This window comes from Ambystoma mexicanum, chromosome 3q, assembly GCF_040938575.1.
Source record: "Ambystoma mexicanum isolate Mex_15411 chromosome 3q, UKY_AmexF1_1, whole genome shotgun sequence".
NCBI lineage: Eukaryota > Metazoa > Chordata > Amphibia > Caudata > Ambystomatidae > Ambystoma > Ambystoma mexicanum.
In genome coordinates this window covers 714,648,428-714,675,864 of record NC_090926.1, presented here as the reverse complement: position 1 = coordinate 714,675,864, position 27,437 = coordinate 714,648,428, and the positions used below count along the sequence as shown (strand labels likewise).

General features: G+C 44.6%; 1 protein-coding gene across 5 annotated transcripts in view; it reads right to left on the bottom strand.

Annotated features, from left to right (window-relative positions):
* Positions 1 to 27,437, bottom strand: part of SEPTIN9 (septin 9) — a 948,816-nt gene that overhangs the window by 198,159 nt on the left and 723,220 nt on the right. The gene's annotated exons all lie outside the window — the stretch shown is intronic.

The following is a 27,437-nucleotide window of genomic DNA, read 5'->3' as shown; positions in this document are numbered from 1 at the left end:
TCCTAACACACGCTTCCTCCATCAGCTGCGTTGGATGTATAACTCTCCCCTCCGGCCCCCCACCACCCTTCTCCTGTGACATGGTAGGTGCTGAAAGACAACCCCTATGGCCCACTCCTTCTGTGACAGCCTTTGATCAAGATCACACCCAGCACACCCCTAACTTGATAGTTTTATAGGGAGCACCTGTGACACAGCCCTTCCATGTGCTTTACATAGAGCCCTGCCATGGTCACATGTTGATGAATAGAAGGTTATAAATTAATCTTAACCACTGGCAGTGCCCGAGGCAACCTTCCATACCACAACCTTTTAGCCCGACGAGCCACTGCAAATGGGGACCAGCCATATGCAAATCTCTCTAGTACTGGCACCAATGGGAGCAACTGCCGGCCACGTCCCCACTGCACGGAAATAAAAGCCACCCCCATACATGTTTCAACCTTGGCATGATACATCAGGGAGGTGCAGGTGTTTCCTATGACGCGGGGGGGCAGTTGAGCTACTATTCATCCCTGTGCTGCTGCAGAGTAATAGCCATTTCGTCTCACTGGTAGCTAGCGGTGGGATTTCATATAGACGGAGACTACAGGTTAGTCATCCCAAATAAACGACTGCAGTTAATGTTAGTAACATTTTACAGGCATGTTTGAATTGTTATACAATGGAGCTGGACATGAAGTCCGTACAGGGACTGACATCCAGCGTCCTTTGTGAGCTATTTCAAGTGCAGGGACTCCCCCAGGGTGGTAAGGTTAGCTAGACTGAACTGTTCAGGGCCACCAAGCTTTTGAGGAGGCTAGGGTAGCAGAGGCGACCCAGGAAGCCAGTAGTGACCAGGAGCCCCCAACCAAGGTATCCAGTCCCCTGGCGCACGAGGGCGGTGCAGTTAAGGAGGCGGACAACAACAGTGATAGTTCTTCCCTCCATTCTTCCCAGAGGGTGGGTAGTGTGGTATTCCAGAGATCCAGGGTTTCAGTAAAGTCCTGGGTCTCCGTCGGGTGCCAGGGAGGTTTTCGCCAGAGGGGCCGACTGCTAAAAAGCCCCTCTTAATGGAGAGGAAGGTGGCCCACCGGAGATGAAGCAGAGGGGTTTAGCAGCCTTGGAGAAACTATGCAAGTTGGAACTGAAGGAGCAGACGGAGGCCCGCACACAGACCACTACAGGGGAGGAGAGCTTTACCAGTGGAGGCACCCAAGGAACACCCACACGCCACGTCGCCAAGGACTTAGTCCATCGTATGAGTTGGGGAAGGACACCTTCAACTGGTTCAAAGCACTGACTAGCCTTTCTGCTCCAGGAGGTGCAAGAGGAATTGTGGGGAGCATCACATATGAGCCACCTATCAACAGCTGGAACTGATGAAGTCTTTCAGTTGGCTCCTGAGGAGAGGCTCATTTATGCCAAAATGAAGGCCACTTTCCTCAGGAAGTTCTGCCAAACCCCAGGAGCTCTAGAGAGCTCACAAAACGAGGGAAACAAATCTTTGAGGAGTTTACAAATTTGGGGTTTAATAATCTGAATCGGTGTGTCACTGGTAGAACAGTTTACAGAAGGATGGGCACCCTCACAATCTTATAAATACTATTTATCTGTTTTATATCCAGTTTGCGGAGCACAGCAGTGAATGCCCTTGACACTTAAGGCAACATAAACAAAAAAATCACAACCCTGGAAGATTACGGAGAAACTGTGCTCTCAAACTCGCGCATTAGCTGCTTCAGAATAATCCAGGTAGCAACAATGAGTCCAGAAATGTTAATGAAACAACCAATGTTCAGATTTTAATGTGTCAGAAACCATATGAAATTACAGAGGAGCCACAAGAGGATAGCTCAGGGGCAACAATACGGAGCAACACAGGTTCGATCCCCGGGTATGCACTTAGAAACCTCTGGGTATTTAGAACCTTATAAATAACATATCATATCATATCACAGAGCATGCATTTTCAGGCCTGGCCAGTCATCAGGGCAAAAGCTGAGTCCCTGTGGAGTGGAGCATTACATCATCTGAAACCAAGGGTGCATCTATCTACAGAAACACTGAGAGGAGATGCACCCCCTCATGAAGCAGCGGCCTTTACTGCTACAACCTACCAGCAGTAAGGGCCCTTGCTTTATGAGGAGATGCTGCTGGAGGTTTTTCCAGAGAACTTGCAAAGCCTTTTAATCGTAGATGTGAAATGTATGCAACTAAGGCAAAGAAGAATGACTTAAAGTGGACAAAAAAACACCCAGCTTCACTCTTTAATTACCAGAGCACGCTCTAATGTTACTCTGCTAAGGGCAGTAAGAGCTAAATGGCCAGGAGCTTTATCTACCGACTCAGACTGCATTTTGTCAATAGGGGTACTGAGAACCTGGTGGATTTTATTTTTTTCTGTCCTACAGATGTGAAACTTAGGAGACCTACTATTAACCTATTATTGCAAAATTCGAATTTGTTGCAATGCAGACCCAGGTATTTTAGTGGCAAATTCTCCAGTAACTGCATGGACTCTATTACCTTACTTAAAAACAGGTGGGAGGCAGATGAATACGTCATTGATTGCTGCTGCTCTCTCCTGCACCATTACCACAAAGCTGGGAGACGTTACTCCCTGAAACAGCCTTTCCTCCCTTATCCCCCACTGGTACAGCAGGGCTTGGGGACAATGTGAGCTGAAGATGACAACAGCATTCAAACTAACGTTGCAACAGTAAAAGCGTATGCATTAGACACAAAGCAAACTCACACTCTACATGAAGAGCATGTGCAATAGGTAATGTATGCATTTAGACATGAAGAATCCTAACATAGCATCCATAAAACATGAAGAACATTAACATGACCAATGCAAGAGGTAAATGCAACATGAATGACACAAATATAGCTCGCTAACAGGGAAACAACAATGGAATTGGGCAGCCATCTTCTTAAAGATGGAAGCCATAGCAAAGGCTTCAAGGCTTTCTCGAAAAGCTCAAAAGGCTGAATCCACAAAAACACATATCCATGCAGAGCTCAGGCAGTAGTTGGCAATAAGTACCAAGGTTAGAGGAAATAGGCGAGAATGGGGACGGCAGAACGAAGGCACAAGATAACGGTTCCCAAGATGAAAGCAGAGGTTTCAGAAAGGCACAAACTGCCTTTGATAGCCCAGTGCGATATACCAGAAAGCCAAAAGACCCCATGAAGAATAACACAAGAGTGTCCCCAGCGGCAAGAGAAAACAATCATTAATAGTAGCTAAAACCTCAAAAGTAGAAGGTAATTCAAATTCATACAACTTAACACACGACCTAGACATGGAAAACACTGGCCAATCATTAGAAGCGAAAACAGGTATGGCACCTGCGATATGCCCTAAAATCACACATAGAAACGAATCGCAGCACAAGGCCAAGCACAAAGGGATTGCCCAGTCTTATGGCTTGAAAATGAGGTATGGTAACTTTTAATTGGTAGAAGAGCAGTCCATGGGCCTCTCTCCCCCCACTCTAAGTCTGGCTCATACCTTGATGACCTGTCAAGTGTCCAAGGTTGGTTAGCAAGGAGCCAACCTATCAAAATCCTTGGTGCCACACCGCCCACAAAATAGTATGCCAGCCAACTACTTGTCGTAGAGTTTGGGTCTATCTGACCTAAAAACCATTTGACCTAATCACATTTGATCAGATTTATTTGACCTTTTTTTGGTCTAAAATGCAGGGGGAGACCCCCAACCGCAAGCCCTCCCCCCACTTCCCCTCAACCTAATCTATACCCTTATCCACCCCATAAATATATATATATATTTAATTAAATTTGACTAAAAAAGGTCGAAAAAGTTTGATCAAATGTTTTTAGGTCAATTATGCTAATACCGTCGTAGAGATGCTGTATTTGAACCTTTATCAATATAGGGGTGGTTCCAGGTGGAACCATCAGATACCTGTAACCCAATGAAATGTTTAACCCCTATGGAATCTATATGTAGCCAAACCCAGTAACCTATCCCCATTCCCCATACGTTTTGTGAACTGATCATGGCGTGACATCATTGATGACCTGTTTTTAATACTTGAGCAATTGCTTTTGATTAACATGTTGAGCGCAGAGAGAATTGAATGCTTGTATGCTGTCCCAGCTTTGTCTTGATGTGAATAAAGCTGGGTTTTGCCGTGCATTTTCTACTCTGTCATTGAGTTTGTTTGTTTAACTGATTTCGATACCTCTAGGCATATCAGGGATTTTGGGGCCTGCTCACCAAAACGGTAACAATGTGGAAATGAGTCTCCACAGGTGGATACCTGGGTTTCACTTATAAGTCACTTTTTGCATTTTAATGTATTTTAATGTCTAGCATGTCACTTCATCCATTTTAATGTATTGCACGATTTTTCATTTCTACAAATGTATTTTCATATCACACTGTATATGACTGTACGTGCCTTTCAATGTATTACATGACTTTTCATCCCACACTTTATTTCTCATCTTGCAAACTTGTTTCCACCTTAGGTGACAGCTAACAGCTGCCAGTTCTACAGCCAGTGTAAACTCTTCAGCCTCGGAGCTGGCCCCACCCCCTTCCTTTACTAAGCTTCCTTGAGTCCTGGGAGCAGCTTCCTCCCCTCCCAAGGGGGCCTGCCTATGTTTGCTCACCTGCCCCCTTTCTTCTGTCACCAACCCCTCTGCACCCTGGAACAGTTGTGTGGGAACCATTGTGTCTATCCCGGGATGTTTTCCCGGGATAGACATACCCCTGCCCCCTTCTTCCTTGGTCCCCCATTCCCCTTTCTGGGAGAGCTGTGAAGGAGGGGGCTGTGCATCATACACCCTGAAAATACATGCCCTTTTCCTGTCACTTAGACCCTGGGAACTATTTGGACCTCCTCCCTTTCTGTCACTTGGACAGCTGTGCTCATCATGGCACCTAGTGAGGCACTCTTTCGAACAGTTTCCTCATCCATCAAGGGGGCCTGCCTATGCTACACCATTTGATTGCCACCCCTCCCTCTTTGGACTCATGAGAACAGCTCTGGACATCACAAGGGTGGGTGAGGTGAGCCTTTCCATCTCTGCTGCTGTCGGTTTATGTTTTCCCACCTTTCATGTCCCTGCCCCCTTCCTCCTTGGTCCCCATCCCCTTCCTGGGACAGCAGTGGAGGGGGGACCTGTGCCTGCATGTGACATCCTACACCCTGTCATTCCCGCCCTCTTCCTCCTGGGACCCAGTGTCACGGTTTATATGCATTCACACTCAACTCGGGGAGTTCCTTACCCCCCAGTGAATGTGGCTCAAAACAAATCACTATGATTTTGATTCAGGTTCTATTTGGTAAGGCCTCCAACTCGTCTCGCACCCAACCCCAGCAAATACCCAGTGCCACAATGGACTAGGAACCAGGCCGGTGTGTAGTAAGAATATAGATTTATTAATTTATTTAAACCAAATTTGATAAACACGCTAATATCGGCCACCAATGCTGTGGCAACACAAGAACAAAAATGGCTTCTGTAATGGCACAAACACAGAGATAATACTGAGATGTGCAGTCACAATTTCCTGCAGCTTCTTTTTCATATCACCACCAATACAGGAAAAGAACAATTCAAGACACACAGTGATTGGTGATATGGTTATAATACTTTTTCTCACAGAAACCCCCACCCTCCAAACATCAATTAGACTTGGCCCCTCTGAATTCAAGGCCAGTGGCAGAGAGTGGGACCACTATGAGAAAATCGTCTTGGGATTCTGATAAAATGCACTTTTTGGAAAAAGGAATTTAAGGGACAAAATCGTGTTTTCTTTACTTATTACCACAGATGCAATATGAGGGAAAGAAAAGCAACGGGACAATTCGTTTTGCCACACCTAAAAAGAGCAGGCAGGGCTTTGTGGTTTTGGTCAGAGCACAATGGGAACAAAGGGGCAATTTCGTTTTGCACCCTGCACACTCACATGGAAGTAGGGTTTTGGAATTCATTCTTTTGGCAAATCTGTATGTCTATACCGGTTCAAACCACACTGGGAAGAGCTTGTTAGTTTTGAATGCCAAAAAAACACATCCCGTGATTTCTATAGGAGAATTAATTGATTTACTTTGATTAAATATGCTAAGGATCTACACAGACAAACAAAATATTTTGCTATGGGTAAATAACTAAAGCAATGCTTGAAAATGCAGGGCCTACACAATCTATGACTTTGGGGATAGTTTTACTTACAGGAGAGGCCTTGTAATGAGCATCGGGGAACAGCAGGGCACCTCTGGGACAGCAAGGGTATCAGTCCAGGATAATACCCTCTGACTCCTCCAAGGGGTCCCAGTCAGCTTCTATGTCTCCTGGTCCCTGTTTCCAATGGAAGAATTGGGGCCTCTCTGCTTGGATGTTTCTCGCAAGAGTTCAGCAGCAGGTTATCTCCCGGAATAAGTGGAAATAGCCCAATTCTGATGCAAACTGGTTTAACTATAGGGCAAATGACATCACAAACTTGTCACGATTCCCACAAAAGGGATTGGTTGGTTTTCTCTACCCATCTCCCACCTGTGTGCTAATAGGACAAGGAGATGAGGGGTGTAGGGAGAAAGCTTTGCCATCCAAAACTGACATGTGGGCTTGGCATGTTCCAAACTCTAAAACTCTATCAACATGCTAAGTACCCTAATTTTTCAAATGTTTACATGTATGGATATGTTTTTAAGAACTACATTTTAAAGCAAATCAGATGATGCTAGTCTGAAGTTGCCATGCCCTTCCAATGCAGAGATTTGTATTTTCTTCATTTACTCCTGAGCCGTATCAGTGAAAAATATGCCACTTCATAGTTATCATTTTAATTATTTCCTTCACCCTCACACCAACTTTCAAATCTCTCGGAATCAGGAGAAGGCCCAAATCAAATTTTCATTCATAACTTTAGTTATGTTTAGCATGCAAAAATCGTTTTAGCATGGTTCAAAGGGGGTTACTGTCACCTTGAATAAAAGTATGGAATGACCGTTGTGGCATATACGCTGCCCTTTTTATGCAATAATATGTATTTTCCTTATAACTCAACTCCAGCCTTTCCTTTGTTCTCTTAAGTTTCATATGATCAACCAGAGGCTGGCTCAAGTTTATTTTTGATCCTCCCTTCTTGGCCTGTAATGGCCTAGGCTGCAACACTAATGGACATGTTATGGGAATTGTGACCCCAAGGATACTTCTGCTAAAAAAAAATAAAAAAAAGAAATAAATAAAAACAGGCACGTTTTTATCTGTTTCCTCTGTGGTTTAAATCTAAGCAGTGTATTTTTTCTATATTTTTAAGCAATGGCCCTGATTGATGGTTGACATCCAGACCTCTCTCTCGAGGAGAGCAGAGGAAAGGTCTTGGAGGTTGTTTCATTTTTAGGAGAAATGACCGGCTATATGCAGGATTCTGCAAACAATGGCTTTTAAACTCACTCACAGTGCATTTCACATGACATTTTATAAGGCTCCTGTGCCTTATATCCATATGTAATGTAATTTTTTAAGCTTACAGTTGCAAAATACATGAATATTACTTCTGGATTGTCCATATATATAGGACAGTTATATGAGCAAACCCTCTTCAAACTTTGAAAGTGTAGTGAGCACTTATCTTAGCATAGTGTCATTTGGATGAGGAAAAAGGAAGCTCTTTTATTTCTTGAAAATGCAAGAAGCCTCGTTTCAATGAAGATTTCGGGATCACAGTCTCCTGTTGCATAAAGATATTATACACACTGCTGCCTGTCTCTTTAAGTAGAAAGTTCAGCTCTCCATGGATTTAGTAAAATAGCATTGTCAGCCCTGTGTCTTTCTTTTCTTAGCTGAAATGCATTGCACATATCTTTGCACTTTTGAGATTTAACCCCACTTTCTGTCTTTGAGATGTAGGCCTATTTTTGGTTCAATAGCACCTCATGTCTGACATCACCATTTCTGTGCTGGCCTTATACTTCAATGGGATTTCACACATCACTCTGGCCTCTTTATTTCTGGCATTCAGGGGATATATTTCACCCTACAGCAGTGGACAGACTATGCAGAGGTAGAGCAACAGCCTTATAAATGGACAAAGAACCAGGTCTTGCTCTTTCTTTTGGCTGCAGTGCTGAAGGTGTGGGTGCAGGCAGTGGAGCTACAGAGACCCTTAGCAGGCACACTTCTCTCAGTCTGCCCTACTCCCTTTTAATCCCATTCTGCCAATTCCCCCTCAGCCTGCTCTCCTCTGCGCCTGAACCCCTGTCTCTTTTCCCTCTGTTTCTATTTCTCTGTCTCGCTCTGTTTATCTCTGTTTCTCTTTTCTGTCTGTCTCTCTCACTGTTCCACACACTCTCTATCTTTCTGCCACTCACTCTGTGTCTCGTTTGCTCTCTCTCCCCCTCCCTCTCTCTTTCTCCTTCTTCCTCTGGGTGTGCCTAGCCAGTATTCCTTTCATCAATGCCCCTCGTTGTGCCCGCAGCCCGGTACAGACAATCATCCATGTCTACTTGTCTAACTCACTCTGCTGGCAACAAGCCTACTTCCTTGTCTGTACTAAATCTGTTTCCTGATGTCTCAAAAGACATTGGTGCCTTATTTTGTGTTCCAACCTTCTTGGGTAGCCTAGTAGCCTACCTGTTATTGTGGAGGGTGGACCCAGTCCACATACACAGCACACATGGTCTATAAGTACTACAGTATGCTTTTATGGTTGCTGCTGAATAAAGCTTGTTACTGACTGACTGCTTAGCAGGCCCCTATTTCAAAAATGCTACATGGCAAAAGGATAGTGCACATTTGCCTTTGCTGCAACCAGTCTACTGACATCTACAGCCCCAACTCTGCAGTGGCACAGAGCGGTTTCAAATGTCACCTGTGCATGCCTGAGACCTGCTCAGACACAAAGTCCCTGCAGGCAGTGGTGGCATTTTAAATGTTTGCACCTCTGATCTAAATTCAAATGATTGTGGAATTTAGACAGTCTGGTGGCACCTACATATGTTAATATAAGCCATTCAAGGTTTGGCATGGAAACTGCTAGAAACACACAATTGTAAATCCACAGCAATTTGGTATCACACCATGTCAGCTCTGTGAGCGTGGGCTAACTATGACAGGACTGATATACATTGGTGTCTAAACTGACTGTCTCCATAGCTTCCATGTGGAAAAATATCCAGAATGCTGCACCTTTGATTCTCCAGCAGGAAGGGCCAGATCTTCCCCCATGGCATAGCAACTTGTCTTGTTTTAGCGCCTCTATGCCTCCGGGCTTGCGTTCATGTGCTATATAAATAAATTAAATAAATAAAAGGAAGTCTCCTCTGAAGGTGCAGCGCTAACATAACAAGATTTCAGCCTCATACAAAGGTGTTGATCACTGGAGTCCTTTTAAAGACAACAGGCAAGGGAAGTGGGTGGGGTTAGAGTAGCCAGAGAGAATCTAGGCCTGAAGAAGGGACCTGCCATCTTGCTTTCTATTTCGGTTATCTTCCTTTTCGTTTCCCCTACATTTCCTGCAAGTAAGGTACTCATTTGTTACAACAATAGGGATTGTACCACTTGCAGCAGGCTTTCTTCTGACCAATTCCCTGTGGCCATTTGCCTTTAAAAGTAGGGCTGGCGATCCGCTCATTCTTTGATTAATCTTGGGACCATCAAAAAAACAAGGATAAACGTTTGGACTTTAATTCGGAATAGAGTCTATTACAAAGCCCTCTTCCATAAAGGGGAAGACAGAAGGAATCCAAGGCAGAGGAGAGCTCTGTCCCCAAACTATCCCCAGAGAACATTGGGCTGAACTGCTGTGGACCAAGAGCTGCCTCTCTGCTGGCTGCACTGAAACCAGGCTTCTGTTCACTGGAGGTGAAGGATTCCCTGTAGGTGCCAGCCCAGCTTCATGGAGTGGGAGTGCAGAAGTGAAGGAGTCACATTATCCCCGGAGACCCTGGATTGCGCCTCCTTAGAAACACAGAGGTCATGAAATAGTGCTGGGTACTGATTCCCGCATCAAACGACTCCAACTATGACAATGCCTGCCTGCCCCAGGCGTCTTTGTGCTATTGCTGCTTGTGAACCGCACCATGTGTTGGGCCTTATTCCCCAACCCAATGCCAAATCACTGCCTCAGAAAGCGACCTGAAGCCTGGCTCAACACGTTTGAGCCCCAAAGACAACAACAAAAGGTGCTCTGAAGCATCTTTGTCCCCTTGGTCCATGTTTGGGACCATGGTAATGTTAAGCCCCAACCCGTCTCTACCTTGGTTTTCAAATACATATACTTTGAGCAGTGACACAGTGCCAATTTTGTGCCTGCATCCTCCTGCTTATCTACCCAGAGTGCCATTTCATAAAGGTCTGCATTCTCTACAAAGGTGGGTTTCCCTCATGTTTCCTGATTAGTTGTTGCATTTTGTTTAATTTAAAGTCTATTGTTTATAGAACCCTGATTGCACATTCTTTTATTTTAAACCATGTTTTAAAATTAAAGTTGTTTATGTTGCTAATTTTATCCACACACACCCCTCCTGAAGATATAACCTGCCCTCGGCCTCTGCTGCCAAAAGCAGCAAAGGAGGTGTGTCTTTTGGGCTGTGCCTATTTCACCTTTATGAGTTGATGAGTGCTGATTTTGTAGTATTTTGGGACTGAGTAGGCGGTTTGACCACTACTCATTCCTGTACTCTTGCAGAGCTGTAATCATTTTATCACACCTACTACCCTAACAAAGCATTCACAAACACTGTTTACCAGTAGAAAAAAAAGTGCAGTGATGTAAGGGGGCACTTTTGATAGCTCCAAAACAGGGGTTCACATCTCTAAAAAAAGACACATGCAGTGTTGAAGCCTGGGAGATTAACATGTCTGATCCCCCCTCATCAATGCAGCCGATTCGGGTTCACAGTTTAAACACAATCCTTCTAGAATCTTGCATTTGAGTAGATGGGCACTAGAGCCTGATTGAAGGCCAGGCCCCTGGACACCGCTCTATTGAATGTAATGGACAATGGCCTTCAATGGGGAAACAGTAGCTAAATACGGGTTTCCAATTCAAGGTTATCCCTCCAATAGAGGAACATTTGGGGTGTGGTTGTGAGTTCTCATAGTATTCAGAGGGACTCCTCCTAGCTCTCAAACCACCTGTCTTTACAAGGCTACTTCTCCCCAGCTCTCCCCTCTCCCCCTATTTCATCCCACTAATTATTATATCCGCCCCTCACCCCACTTCTTCATCTTGCCAATCATCTATTCCCTGCAGACACCTCTCCCCTCCCTCTTTGCCGCCAAACATTTGCCTTCCATCCTCACTAAATCCCACTCAACACCTTTGCTCCCTGCCTTCATCTCACTCTACCCATCTCCTCCCACTCTCTTCCCCACTCAATTTCCCCTCTGTTGAGATAGAGAGCTCTACTTCCCATTCTTCACTTCTGCTGTCAACTTCTTTTACTCATTAACTACCCTGTCTTAAATTCCCATCCACCCACCCATCTCCTCTTCCCCCCACTGCTAGCCTGTTTCTGTCCAGTTATATCTTCGTATTCACCTCTTCGATTTCTTTGTCTGTCCTACCCAGTTTCATTGTTGTCTTAGGTTTCCATGCCACCTCAACCACTGGCCCGTCCCCCATAATTCTCCACTCCCTTGAAGGTCTGTAAACCTGTGCACCATGCCCCACTGTGTTTACTTCTCCCTCCTCGCTGTCTTCACGTTTCCCTTTCTCCACCTATTTTCTGTGTGTGGGGGGTCCAGGCCCCACAATCCCTCTTTTTCCCAGGATCTCAGATGGATATTCATGCCATAGGTGGCTGCAGCATCCGAGTCACGTGATGCAGTTCTTCTCTGCATGGTATTATGTCCCATTTCCACTGAAGGGGATTTGAAGGGAGCATGGGGGCGAGGCTCACCCTGCCTGTGGGGGCTCGCTCTCCCACTGGTGTGCATCACTGCATTGATTGGGATTTGTATTAGCAAGTGGCAAAACCCCACGTGTTTGAGACATACAGTCAGACAGTGAGGTAAACTTCAAGACATGCTCAACGTCTCACACTGACAATGCAACAACTAGATCATGTAACACAGCAAACACAAACACCAGAAAAAAGTGTCTGCATGAAAGATGTGTACTTACAAACATTTTAGGAGTGGCAAAGCCAAGGTCTCTGGAACAGTGTATTGGGAGGCCACCCTCATCACAGGGAATTCCTTCCCTCCCCAAGATAAGTGTCACACAATAAATGGTTAACGTCAGTTGTTTTATTCAGCCCTATCTCTGCCTCATATCATGCCCTTTGGGTCCCCCCCAGAGCTACCAATGAGCCAAGAACGAGGCCGCTGTACAGGAAATATATTTGTATTGATTTTAATTTTAAGTAATAGAAATCACACTAAACTACACACACACCACCTTCTTTGTGGCTGACAATTAACTTCTTGTTACACAAATAAATCACACAAATGAATTGGGAAAAACACAAATCACAGTACTTTATTTCAATTTCAATTTAAGAAATAATTAGTGCTGGTCAGTGAACAACATCAATTACACATGTATTTCTTGTGCAATTTTGATTTTCCTGTGCACTTAAAAGGCTAACAGTAAATAAACACCCAGTGATTTGGCAGTGGGGTTTTCAGACCCCCCCTTACTTTGGTCTGTGTTGGGTAAGTCAGACAGAAATATTTGGGATGATTGAAGAATTTCGGATTTCAGAACCCCGCTCTACTTAAAGGCCTGTGTTGGGGAAGCTGGTTGGCAAACATTGGGATGATTTGAGAATTTGGACATTCAGAACCCCCCACTACTTAAAGGCCTGTGTTGGGGAAGCTGCACCCATAGAATTACCCAATTAAATTACAGTCTATAGTTTTCAGCTCACACTGGCAATGAGCTTTGTTAATTTCGATTTTTTAACAAAAAATACCCAGTGGTGTTCTGCCAAGGGGAATTCATTAAATTAATAATTTTAGTTAAATAGGCTAAATCACTACACAGTTTCCTCCCCCACCCCCACCCACTACAAAGAAAAAGGATTGCAGGCCAGCAGATTCTCGCCACCTTTTGGTTACAAAGGGTTAAATTCTACGCACATAGAAAACCTCTGTTTAAAGTTTAGGAAAGCCAGCTGCATGTCAGGACCCTCTGGAAGGACAGGGCAGGGGTCTGGTCACTGCACTCTCAAGGATGGCCCCCAGGTCTTCACCATAGAGTCCAGTCAGCTTTTCTAGGCCTCCCCAGCAATAGACAGCTCCACCGAGTTGCAATCTCCTTTGGTGATTCCTTGCAGCTGTCAGATGGTAAGTTTCAGCAGCTCTGTCCCTTCCTCATAGTGCATTCACTTTGTATAGAAGCGATGACACCATCAAGTTTACAATCTTGGGGAGTACCCTGCAAGAGTTCTCACAAATAGGATTGGACAGTTACACTTCTCTCTCCTCCCAAATCCAGTCTCTCTCTCTAAGGATTGGTTTAAAGGTCCGGAGCAGACATATGACAATTCCCATTTGCAATCCCATTTGTTTTCATGTCAAATTGTGGCATATATATTCCGCTTCAGCTAATCATGGTGAATTTAATAAAACAGCCGGGTCCACACCATGTTGCATGGGTGTTTGGCAATTTTCTGTCATTTTTACAAAAAGCATAATAATTATGAACATGTAATTTACTCTCTCCATTCCTAATTTGATCCTCTGCCAGTTCGCCAACTCTTCAATTCGGGGCATTTTCAGATCTGCCAGAAACCCATTTTAGCTGGCCAATGTAATTCCCTCAGTCACAGGTGGAGGAATGTCATATCAACAAAATCACCTGAAAATCATCTGAAACATGAAACTTATATCAAGGCCATACAACTTATGGTTGCTTGGAAAAAGGTCTATGTTATAATAGTCTTCTAAAATTAATAGTAAATCTTCATGTTGAGCAAGTGAGAGCTCTTCTTCCTCCGGGCCATTTGTCTTTTTGTTGTTTTAAATTGATTGTTTGCGGATTGTAAATACCTGGGATGCACCAGCAAGAGCCATTTGCTCTGCATAGAACTGCCTTCAGAGACGGTAAGTCTGGAGAACACTTGGTTTTCAACACTTCTCAGGCAAGCAACATTTGATTGCACTTGTAAACAGCTGGGATGCAACCCAGGATTTCAGTGGGGTAGTGCTTTGTGACATTTGTCCCATAGCAAGCAAAAGGGTCTGCCTCGGGCCTACAGGAACATTTTCAGGGAAACAAAGTGGGTTTTTCTTTTAAAATGTTTGTCGATATTTTGCATGTTCATCATAATATACATTACATTTTGTCAACATGCACCATATCTTTTTCCAAGACATCTGTATGTTGGGTGGTGTATATTTTACTCATGTCTTGCTTTAAACTGCAAACACACATACAGAATCATTTTGGTGTCAGTGTTTAAAAATCCTGTTTTTCATTTGAAAGGGGCCTTTGCATTTCTTCTGCCACTGTGATTTAAAATGCTGCTGTTCCTTTCGTAATGACTGATAGGCCTTTTCACATGGCCCTTCCTTGGGTTACTTGCAGAAACCCCACAGTCTGGCATAATAGGCCCGTATTCAGTGTGAAGTTTTGGCAGGTCATTTTCAGTGGGCCGTTTGGTTCCATTGGTTTTGGCCCTTTGATTGCACCCCACATGCCCTGCAGAGAGCAATATTACTAATGCATATCCGGCAGCTTACGTGAAATGTAATAAATGTGCTTTAAATAATAGGTTTTATTGTTACATAACCCATTAGTACTTATTGTTTCTATTCTAGTGCAGGGGTTAATTACCATCCCTGAATTAAAATGTGTAAGTTACAAAGGGCCTCATTACAAGTTAGGTGGTATCTCAGTGCTAAATCTGCTACGATACCCCCAAATGGAATTACTGTTACTGCCGTACCAAGTGGCAGTATTACAGCCAGATAAAAAGTAGTGTTAGGCAGTGGGTGTTATGACTACATGGTGGATTTTGGCAGTATTACCGTCTGCAGTCATTTTGCCGAAATTGCAGTTTTTTGGTAGAAAGTTGGCGGATTTACCTCCAGCACTTGGAAAGCAGATTTAAGTTCCGAATGGAATTAGCTGATGGAAATGTCCTTAATATGGCATTTTGCAGAGGAAGATGAATACATAAGTATTTTCCAAGACAGAACCTGTCTACCTAAGAGACATTGGGGAGCAGTGGCACAGACTGAAAGAAAGAGTTTAGCTTGCAGAGTTGCTTTGAGTGTTGATGTCCCTATCTGTTCCGGTCCTTTAACGACAAACCAAAAGTGAGTACAATAACCTGAGAGCATTTAGATAAATGTCTCAAGAATTAATTATAATCCAGATAGCAAACAAAAGTACTTTGGGGGAACCCTGTTTACAAGCGGTGGTCGAAGTACATGAAAAGAAGTAGTGGAACTATGTTCGCTGCTGGTCTGCTCTGCTCCCCACAAACCCCATCGCCACGCCCCCTCGCACGTTCAATCCAAACCCCCAAACAAATGTGCCAGCTGCTTAAAGGAACATTGGGTTTCAACTTCTTCCCACACATTTATTTTAAAACAAAACAAATCCGGTACAGCTTCTTTTTGAAATAAAAGTATAGGAACAGTAAAACTTAATTTAAAAAAAGTAGAGGAGCACCGCTCTCAACCGCTCCCGCCCACTGCGGCCACTGTTTACAAGCTATGTCACTACATGGGGACTGAGCCTGAAAATGATACTGTGTCGAGGTATATTTAAAATAGAGTGTATGAGAATTCAAAATGCACAGAGAATGTTTGTCTCTGAATGTAATGATTTATAAAATAATTCTTTGAGTTTTCACAAGAGCAAATTATATCTTGGTTTACAAGCATGGTGTATGTGTCTCACATATTTTCAGGGATCAATAATCTTCTTTGCCTTTGAAAACCTGGGCTTACATACAAGAAACATCCTGAATAGGGCTTTCTATTCCTCGAAGTGGAATAGGAAATGGGTGGGTTTCTCCCCTCTTCCCCAAGAAAATAATGTAAATTTAAATATAATAATTTTTCTAAACAATATTGTGCAGAAATAGAAGTATGTTGCCTTCCATGAACTCCTAGTGTAAATTCAAGCTACCCTGGTGATTATTTTTCTAATTCAATTTCATAAACACATGCTTGTGTGACTCTTTAATGCATAACTATATTTTGCTCTCCAAAATAAAAGCTTCCACCATGAGCCCATACCAATGGTGTCCATATTTTACAGTTTAGTCAGCCCCAGAACAAAAAATGTTTCCCTTATGCCAACACTTGTGAATTGTATTGTTGCAAAATATATTCTAAGAATAGTTTTGACTTCCGACAACCAATGTCAGTATGTATGTTTATATATGAGAGAGTTTTATTCTTTTGTCTATAAGAGTTATTCAAATGAGCTTTTATTTATATATTTATTTATTTATGCATTTAACATTTGTAGCGCGCGCCAAACCCTTGGGTTTCTGGTGCTGGAAATCAGGTAATACACATTACAGGGGTTACCACAGGCAACAATAGATAACAAAGGTTTGGCATAATCATGGTGAGCATATTTACAGACATAAGATATTTTCAGATAAATTCTTCTTGTTGGTACAGAATCAGTAATATTTACATATAAAATCTTATTCTCGTAGGTAGTTGCAGATGAGGTATAGCAGATGTATTTACAAATTGTATAAGGAAGATACTGTGAGCATTGAGGCACAGACGGCTACACATTGGAAGTGAAGAACCAGGTTTTAAGTTTTCTGCGGAATGAAGTGTGGGATGGGTCGGATCTAATGTCTAATGATAGGGCATTCCATCCTTTGGCTGCCACAACTGGGAAGCTATGTCCCCCAACCTTAGTTCTTTTAAATTTCGGAACAGAGAACAGGAAGGCGGAGCGAGTAGGGTTGGTGGTTTGGGTTGGAGTTAGCAGGTTGGTAAGATATTTTGGAGCTATGTTATTGAGGCATTTGTAGGTGATTGCCATTGTTTTGAATTTGATCCCGTCCTGAACTGGTAGCCAGCATACACTTTGTCTGATTTCAGAGATATGTTCCCTTCTTGTTATGTTTAGTGCTGCCCATAGGGCATTGTTTTCAGTAACCTGTAGTTTTTTTTATGCTGATGTTGGCTGTGCCAGCCAGGAGGATATTGCAAGAGTCGAGTTTCAACAAAATGAGGGCTTTTGCTAAGGTTATGCAACTGTCCGTTAATAAGTAGGGTCTGCAGGCGTTAATGAGTTTGGCAGTGTAGGCTGCTGATCAAATTATAGAGTTAACTTGTCTGGAGAAGAATAAGGATGTGTCCAAATACACACCCAGAGTTATAACTTCTTTAGAGACGGTAATGGTATTTCCATCTATTATGAATTGTTTGTATTTGGGGGTCAGGTTTATTGAGGTGTGTTTGGGTGCTGACCAAGAGTAACTCTGTTTGTCATCATTTAGACAAAGTTAATGTTGGGTCATCCAGGTTTGGATCATCTGGTAAATGTCATTGAGGATGGTAGAGTCGGATGCTGTAGTCCCCAGTTAGGTGGATTGGAATTTGCATATCATCCACGTAGTTTGTATATGACGCTCCACGTTCATCAAGGTGGTCAAAATGTCAGTTTAGTCAGCCCCAGAACAAAAAATATGTTTTCCCTTATACCAACACTTGTGAATACTTGTGAATTGTGTTGTTGCAAAATGTATTCTAAGAATAGTTTTGACTTCGATAACCAGTGTCAATCTGTATGTTTATATTTGAGATAGTTTTATTCTTTTGTCTATAATAGTTATTCAAATGTGCTTTTATATGTGTAGGTGTTGGTGTGCATCAGCAAGATAATGGCAGGCACCGTGCATTTCTTTTCCGTAGACTAGCTGCCTTCAATCATGTGCAATATTATGGGCAACTTCGCCAGCACTAAAAGTTAGGGGGCTACGTTTAATTACTTAACTTACTATTTTAAATTAAACAGGACATTTAGATTAAAAACAGCCTGTTTCATGTCCCAGATCTTGGGGTACAATGGTGATAAAATATCAGAGATATTTCTCCATAAAAAGAATCAAACGTTCATAGTAGTCATTGCTATAGGCAAGGAGAGGCTTAGAAGGATAATCGTGGAGAGAGGGGAGGATGCAAATAAAGGCGCAGGTACAACTGACAGACCAGGGTCTGGTACCAGGAAACAGGGCTCAAGGAACAGAAGGAAGCACAGCGAATAAAGCAGCCACTGTGGCATCACTCGCTGTTTGTAGGTGTATTGATATGCAGTCATGTGACCCTGATGTTGATGATGTCACACCAGGCACGACCTATCACCATGTTGGGACTGTGCTATAAGAATAATAACAAGAACAATATCAATGGCTCCTATTGGGTTCTGAAGATCCACGCACAAGCTGAAACTAGTGGTGATGCAAAAGAGAGATTTGTGATCCAAAACTAACTGTGGTGCTTATGCGGCCTCTGTGAGCCAGACATATTTAGCCTCACTGGGTGGGGCTGAAGTTTAACACATGAACCAAAATTGATGGTGGTTCTAAAGCAAAACAAAAGAGGTGATGACTGCAAGGTTTCAACTTAATCTTAACCTCTGGCACAGCCTACCAAGCCCTTACAGAACGGGGAAAGACCATATGCAATCAGGCGTGGTCCCGCCTCGAACGGTTGCCCAGAATCATACCAGAGGCTAAGAATTATTCGAAACCTTCCATTCATCACGTCTTTTATTTTGGTGGTTTTAAAGCAACATTTGAGCCAAAATGAATGCTAATGCTACATCGCCATCTATAAGTAATTACTAATGTTGGCAATGAAGTGCTACCAGAGCCCACTATAACAATGGATCTAATGAGCCACATATGATCCAACACTAATAATGGTGCTTTACACCATCAATTATCCAGGATTAACAGTCATGGTCAGGTCACGCACCATCTGAGCCACAATAAAACACCCTAGGGACAGAGGACGTTTCCGCCTCCACGAGGCCATCACTTATATGCACATATCTCTGCCTCATTATTTGGCGCCTTAACACCACCTATGTGTGCGCCCAGATACCTTTGGGTTAGGAGTGCTATATAAATAAATAAAATATGAGCCATAAATAGAACCTGGACAGCAATAACATGAATATCAACATAAAAAAATCAATGATCCTGATCATGCAATCCGCTCGAGGACCAAAGAAAAAAAAGAACTTACTTACATGGACAATCGAAAGTCAGGCCCTGGAAATGGTAGATTCAACAATCTATCTGGGGGTCAGAATTAACAAAAACATGAATGAACAGGCTCAATACAATCTCATCAGGGAGAGATTAGTCAAACTTTCAAACCAAGGGAGAGCTCTTCATCTGAGATATGGAACTTACTCAATGATGCCAATAATATCATTCTATAAGCAAAAGGTCATAGCCGTCCTGACCTATGGAGCAGAGTCTCTGCTAAATTTTCCATGGGAAACATGGGGAATATTGAAGGCCTTTTTTTGGCGGAAAGTCCTCAGGCTCCCAAATTGCCTGCCAGTTGCCACAATAAGACATGAACTCGGACTACAATCCCTGGTACCCATAGTATTGTGGAAGACTATCTCTTTCACCGCAAATGCCACCAATCCCTTTTGAGATCTTGGCAAACACAAATGTGAGTAAGGGGGACAACAACGTTTAGTCCTGGAAATGGAAATGCCAAGACGTACTATCATATTATAATATCAAACGAAGACGCTCAAAAGAAACCCTGACAAGGCAAAGAAAAAACTCTTCGAGAGAAAGACTGGCACGAAGCGGAAACATTGAAGAGACAGAATAAATATTGTCATAACATCATACGGGAACGCAAAATACTGAATGACCCTTCCTCCGTACTTGAGAGGGTTCCCATCGTCCCCATATAGGGACTTATTGCTGCGATGTAGGCTTAACATCTTGCCATCCATGGAGGTACAATTCCTAAGACAACAGATCACAGTTCAAGAAGCCAGATGTCGCTTCTGTGGAAACCCTGACATTCTGGAGACAACCAGACATCTGACCTTGTCCTGCCTGAAACTTTCACTCCAAAGGAGAAAGTACTTGCGCGACTGTGTGGCCCAAGTTAACCCAACTACAGAGGAGGAATGTTGGGAAAGACTAATGACGGCCGATAAAATTAGCCGGACACTTGACACCATCAAATTTGTAGAACTGATCTTCTCACCACCAGTGGCGTCGCCAGGAATCAAATTTAGGAGGGGCACAGAGGGGGCCAAAGACAAAAGTAGGGGGGCAGAGACAAAAGTAGGGGAGAACATGGTCACTGCTCGTCTTAGGTGGGGGGGAACTAGGGGATGGGGGTTCACAGAGGGGGCCTGGCCCCCCCAGGCCTGCCCCCCCCTAGCGACACCACTGCTCACCACTAGTGGAGGGCGATTAATTGAAATAATGAGAGGTTCTGTTATGGGGCACTAAAGAGAGAACGGACTAACAAAATGTTTGTATGTTAAAGGTTGAAATATCTGTTTAACCAATAAACAATAAAATAAATAGAACATGAAATTACACTTCTGAATTGCTTGGCATATATGCCACCTAAACAGAAGTCCCCAAGACACAATTCTCTTTTTGGGGATGTGCAATGCACACCTTGACATTAATTTGTTCATGCAGTCCTTTATTCATTTATTCATTCATTCATTCATTCATTCGTTCGTTCGTTCGCAGTCACTCTCTTCACCCATTCGTTCATCATCCTCACTCTTGGAGCTCCGGCTCCAGATCCTTTTGTAGCTAGAGATATCCTCCGTTGCCAATCTTGCCGGGGGATAAAGGAAGGATATTGTGCAAATATGTGGCAGTCTCCTGGACCAGATGTCTGCATCCTTTGGCTCGCTATAGGTTTTGGATTACAACTCCCATCATCCATAGGCGGCATAGCCAATGCTAAGGGATCATGGGAATAGTAGTCCAAAGCATATGTAGCCACATAGTTTACTGGCCCCTGTATGTGGACCCAGGGAATAAGCATCATTTAATATGTATCGTCAGCAATGAGTTCAGTGGCTTTCCACAGGGCTCCTATCTCAGCCCGGGAGCCCCAAGGAGTGCTTTACAAAGACTGACCCCTAATAGCTCGCTGGTCAAAGTACAGATTACAGTAATTTAGAGCAAAAATAGACTGTCCAGGGAATATTAGAGGGTGTGATGTGGACATTAATGTTTGCGGGAAGCTGGTGTAAAGGGTTTGTTTTGACTCTTCTGATCCGTCTCTTGTGACTGAATCTGCCCCAGCCCTTTTGCACTTTCAGAGACTCCAGTGTCAGAAATGACTGCCTTTGCCCAAGACTTGTCAGAAGCTAGAGCCGGAGGTGAGACTGACTCCACCCCTACCCTCCCGCCCACTCCCAGCATGAGGAATGAATGTACCCAAGTCCTACCGGTCTTCTACAAGGGCGGGCGAATGAGTAATGTGGTATCCGTTCCAGTCCCCACATGCGCGTGCCCTTCCTGGAGCAGCACAGGATGTACAGCAGCCTACCTCTCTCTGCCTGAGCACAAACGTGGGAAAAATCAATAGAGCCGGGCGAGCCCAGTGTGCGCTGACTCACGTGGGGCACTGTCCTGCCAGGGACCGCAGGAGGAGGGGGCCTTCCCTTTACCACCCTGTCCCCAGGCCCAGGAGAGCGAGTCAGGCCCTGGAGGCAGACTTGGAGCAAGCCACCAGAAACTGGTGCAGGCAGCTTTTGGTGCTGCGCAACACGGTTTCCTGAGGGGGAACCGCTAGTATATACTTGTCAAGATTGGCGTCTGCTGATGGTTTATGTTGTTGGAGGTGTTTTTAATATTTCCCCAAAATGAGTGCGAGTGTAACAAGTGGGCCAGTGCAGCGGGGTTCAGATGTGTTCTTACCCCAGAAAATGTATTTTAGATATTCAGCTGAACTAGTGCATTTAAAAGCACAATTTTGAAAAAAGCAGTGAAAATCCATGGTATTTACAATTGGTTCTATAGGGTAACACATTAAACAAATCCAGAAAATGGATGCAGGCCCCCCAAGAGTACACGGGACCATTCTATAACTATTTCATAATGTCTATGCTCACCATAGATACCCCTGTGAGGCATATTCACGTCTCCTGCTGTGTCAAAAATCATATGCCAACACCGCTTTGCACAGCAGTTTTTTTATGTTGCCTGAGCCTAAATATATACTAACATCTCCACTGTAAAACACCTGATGGCACGAAAAACAAATCCAAATTGCCAATGTAAACGTCATGCTGTCTGTGCCGGCAACACATGCCAGCATGGCCTATTCAGAGCTTTCCTATGTGCGCTTTGCCTAAAATGTATGCTAGTAGGGCTATGAAAAACACACTTTCATGATGATGCACACACTATATGCCAGCATGCCCATGTAAAGCACATTCACAGCACCTGTGTTCACAACATATGCCGCATAGCCGTGTAAAGCACGTTTCAATGGTGCATGGGCCTAACTATATGCTAGTATTGACCAGTGAAACACTTTCAGGGTGGTGCCAGCATATCACTTTAAAGCACAATAATGGTGTTGGTCGGGACCCCTGCAACCATTACAAACACACACACACATGCATGCATCCCAGTCCCACACGTAAACTAACAAATGCAGGAAGACTCAGTCATACCACACACGCCAACACAGACACACACTGATTCTGCATTGCACACAGCGTGCTTACATGACAACACACACACACACGTTTATTTTTATTTTACACTTAGATGTTCACACGTTGATGATGACCTCATGCCGCCCTCCAGAAGTCCTCCTGCAGTGACATGAGGCACCAAAAGCAGGGCTGGCACTGGAGGCTGGTCTGATAACACACGGGGTGCATAGGGAGACCCAGAGAGGGGACGACTATTCTTTTCTGTGGCATGGGAATGGGCACAGGGGTAGCAGAATGATCGGCTAGGACCAAAGGCACCCCAGAAAGTGTCCACAGGGGAAGGGCTAAAAGACTACTGAGATCACAAGCACTTAAACCTGGTGTCAAATGATCTGACCCTCCACTGAAGTGACCCCATTAATACAAATCAGCTTGATGCCTGTACCTTATTCCATAATTTGGCACGCAGCGTAGTAATAGTTACGAAAGATTGTAATGCAATTGGTAGAACGCTGTTGCATTCTGTGCAGTTCAGATCTCTATTCCAAGTCCTTCCCACATATCCCCTAGCTTTTACTACCCCTGCCATCTGTCAGAATAAGTTCACTATGGTTTTAGGGGGCATCAATGTGTTGATAACTGTATAGCTTCTGCATCTGAACGACCCAATGAGTACACTGTCCACCAGCTGAAGCAGAATTCAACAATTGACTCCAAAGCTCAGACCTTTGTCGTAGCCGAAGAAGGAACAGGCTTTGCCATTCTTAAAAATCCCACTAGAGCTGCAGGGTAAACTTGTTTAGATACTCGACCTAACAGAAAAGCACCCGCCCCATGGTGACGGGTGACAAAAAGCTTTCTGTGAAATAGTGCATGTCTCCAGAAGCACACTTCACCCAAAGGCCAGCCATTCACATTGAAACTTGTTTATTTGCAGTACATTTCAAATACGTTTTCAACCACCCCATACTCGCAAGCAATGTTGAGTACAATACAAATGGTACTCCCCCTCTCCCCCATTAAATCTCCTCTCCGCGAGTGTGCAAGATTTTGCAAGCCCTGTGGAGGGACATCCACTCCTTGTTTTCAGGAATGTAATAACCGTATTTTGGCTCTTGCAGTAGTTTTCTCGTGATACAGATTCTTTGTACCTTGAAATAAATGTAGTGGAACTCGATAAGACATATCCAAAGGCAGAGGTCACCGGTCATTGGATACACAAGATAAGTAAACACAGCAACCTCTAGTTAAATTGTGTTAGCATGTTTCCCTGCAAACATTCTTACTTTCGGGCTGTGTGGGCTTCAATATCATATTTCAAGCAAAAGTAATGCCCAAAACCCAAAATAATGAAACCATGTAACTGTGACTATGGCCCTCCCTAGATGCCATCCTGCTCTTCTGCTAGAGGTATTATTACATTTTTGGTGTAATTAGGAGTTCCCAACCTGCTGTGCATTTTCCTCTTCTCACGAAGGGGACTAGAATACTGCACAAGGCCCTTCCCTATGTTGTTATGCTTAAGGTTCTTATACCACTCACTGTTGCCGCCTGCGTGGTCTCTTGGCACTCAATGGAAAACATCCCTTGCACCAGCCGCAAGCATCCCAAGACTGAAAGGCCCAACAATATGTGGAGAATGACTCAGAAGAGAACACGTCTACATTGTGAGGCTGGCAGAGAGCTCAGAGGTGTACCCATTGGAATCCGCACTGCTGCGTACCTCTGCTGTGCTTTCGTGTTATTAGGCCAGGGCAGCGCCGCTCTATGTGATTTGCATTTCAACACTCTAGGCGCCTGAGTTTATTCATCCTCGATGGATCCATGGGTTTGATCCCTCTTGGCTGTCTGCCAGATCGTTGGCACTCTGGTGCAGGTACATCATTCCCCTCCATTGTTACTATCTCCTCTTTGGTTACTATCACCTCGTGTCCACTCTCACCCATTGATGTTACCACCTCCTCCTTGGCCCCTTTAGTTCTCCTAGCCTCTTATTGCCCTCCACTTCTTCCACCTCTACACTTCCCTCTGTAGGTACAGCCTGACTGCAGTCACGTGCATTTAGAGGGTCTGCCCTCTACCCCCAATGTGGGTCATCTAGTGAGGGTCCGCACTGGTGGCTGGTAATTTGCTGAGGGCTGTGATTGACTGGGCTCTCAGTAGGCACCTAGGTCTGTACTGTGCCAAGGTTCTGGACCAAGTCTATGTTTCACCTGTCCACCATCTTGAGTTTTAATTGTTCCCTCATGACTCTCCCCTGGCCCTACTGCTTTCTGCCTATGCTGTGCTGAATTCATGCCTCCAGCAAGTGATTAAGCAGCTGCTAATGCACTTGCAGGAATAAGGCCTCTGAAGCGCGTCATCAAGTGCTGAACTCTGTGTTTGGGAATCCGCAAACCAGTAACATTATATTTGTGGAACCATGCGGTGCACCACAGATCTCACAAACTCACAGGTAAAAGTCCTTAGCTCTACCTGTGCAAGCGGCAACAGTTCCAGACACTTGATTCCGTCATGAAGTGCAGGAGCACCACTTCCCTTAAAGTGTCAGCTTTCTTTTATGATATTGCAGAATTGGGTCTAATTTAGGCTCTCTCGGTTGAGTTGTACCAATAGTCCCCGGTAGGGTTTTAAAGAGGTCTGGTCAGGGGACATGATTTCAGGACTGGCCTGCTAGTAATACGTGGCAAGTCTAGACCCCCCCCCCCCCCATGACTGGCATGTGTTGCAAACATGTTATTGTCCCCTGCCATGTGACGGGGACCAGAGTGGGGAGACTTGGATATCTTCCCCACACCAACCCCCGGGCTCAACATCCAGCACCCCCTGAGTCACCACCTTGCTGGTCCCTTGAGCATGCAGTGGACTTCATCACAGGGTGCACATGTGCCGCCTGTCGGCATGGACAAGCCAACTTTACTGACAGTCCTTTTGTAAATACCTTTGGTGCTGGTGTTATTCCAAAAGGTGGTATTTTGAACTGATTATGGCGCTGCCAATCTTCCTTTTATTGGGGAAGCCTGGGAGTGTACCTCTGCCCTGCGGTAACTGCTTTGAGGTGACAATTCCTCTAGAGGGTGACCTATACTGATTTGGAGAGGGCTGCTGTGTGTGTTGCAGCCATGCATGGTAGGGGGCCTGAAAGCACTGCTGATACATACAAGGGGATCTGTCTAAAATGGCTTCTGACTACATGTGTACCTCTTATCTGTATTGGTCTCCCAGAAATCATTCCCAGGGACCTTGCAGTTTCCTTCCCCTTTTTATGGCCTACTATTTGAGTGCCAAACAAATGTTCACCATGGAAAGGCATATTCATATTGACCTGTGCCTTGGGTCTGCCACCTGACCCTGAGCCATGACTGTCTCTTGACTACGGAAGATGTTACTGTCTGCCTTCCCACCGTCTCTGCGGCATCCAAACTACTTCTGAGGATGGTGTCTAATGTTAGCTGCCCCTCCTATTGTACGGTTAAGACGTGGACTCTACTGCCCTCGGAGAGGTTTCATCTCACCCTACGTGTCACTGTCCTTGGGTAGCAAAAGAGCAGTTGTGCCAGTGCCATATGCTGCATTGCTTTCACCCCATGGCATTAATGTGCCGCCGAGAAGTTGCGGCTGGAACACCACACAATCCATGGAATCTGTCATTGGATGGGCCATTATAAAGTGTGGATGTGGCAGTGCTGGTTTGTATGTCCTTTCCAATGGACCATTGGCATGCTTTGTATAGGCTGAGCCATGCGGTGTGTGTCAGAGCACCTTTTGGTTTGTTTCATGAGCAGTATTGACGCTAATGTCTGCATTTTCCTCATCTTCCTGTATCTTAAGATGACACCTGCTGGCTGGCCTTTTTCATGGCAGCAATCGCTTTCTTCTGGTCCTCGTGTTGGGTGATGACATTGCTGGCTCCTTCTCATCTGGCAAGTGCATGGCATAGCCTTCCAAGATGCTGTCTTCTTCATCCTGGAGGTGTTCCTCTTCTGGGAAGTAATTATCTTCTGCCCGGCTATTACTGGTCTTTTGCTGTACTTTTGGGATCGTGCGTCGTTGCTTTCCTCTGTCCCCTTTCCAGGGTGTGCTTCGAGAGGATGGCTGCCTTAACCATGGCATGTGTCTTTGATGGTCGGCCCTGCGTACTTCGTGAGCTTTCGGGGGCTTGGTGTGCTGATGGCTCGGTATCTGTTATCTGGGTGGCACTTAGCTGGGAGCAGTGGTGTTTACTGCATGGGATCGGATCGCGGATGCCCGCCCGTGTTTTAGGAGCTTGAACAGAATCAATACTGGCGGCCATTTTGGGTCGAGCTACCCAGTAAGCATATGGTTGCAGGTGGAGCAGTTACAATGTGTCCATGGTAAACATTGCGCCAGATCTGCATGGAAGGCCTTGATTGGTTCCCCTCACTCTGCTTCCACTCCACGGCCAGGCTAATGGCAATAAATACACTTCATCTGTGGATGGCATCAACTAGAAGGGCAGCAGAGTGGGTTGCACGTGCACGAGGGGGCAACGTAGTGAGGGACAGGTATGACGGAGGGATGCATACTGGGTGCACTTACGCGTAATAGAGAGGGCAGCAGAGTGGGCTGCATGCTCCATAATAGAGGCGCCTCACAGGTCGAAGGCTGGCTTTACTGAACAAACGGCTCGTGGAAGTGTTGGATGCCCCCCCAAAATTAAAGGGCAAAGGTTGGTGGAGTCTGGAGGTGCAGATCATCCTCAGACTTGAGCGGAGTTTACGTGGATGTCAAGGAGACGAAAACAATAATACTGCAACGTGGCTGGCATCAATGACGTCTGTACACAACTCAGTGACGAAGGCGATGGAGAAACTGGATATCTATACAGTTA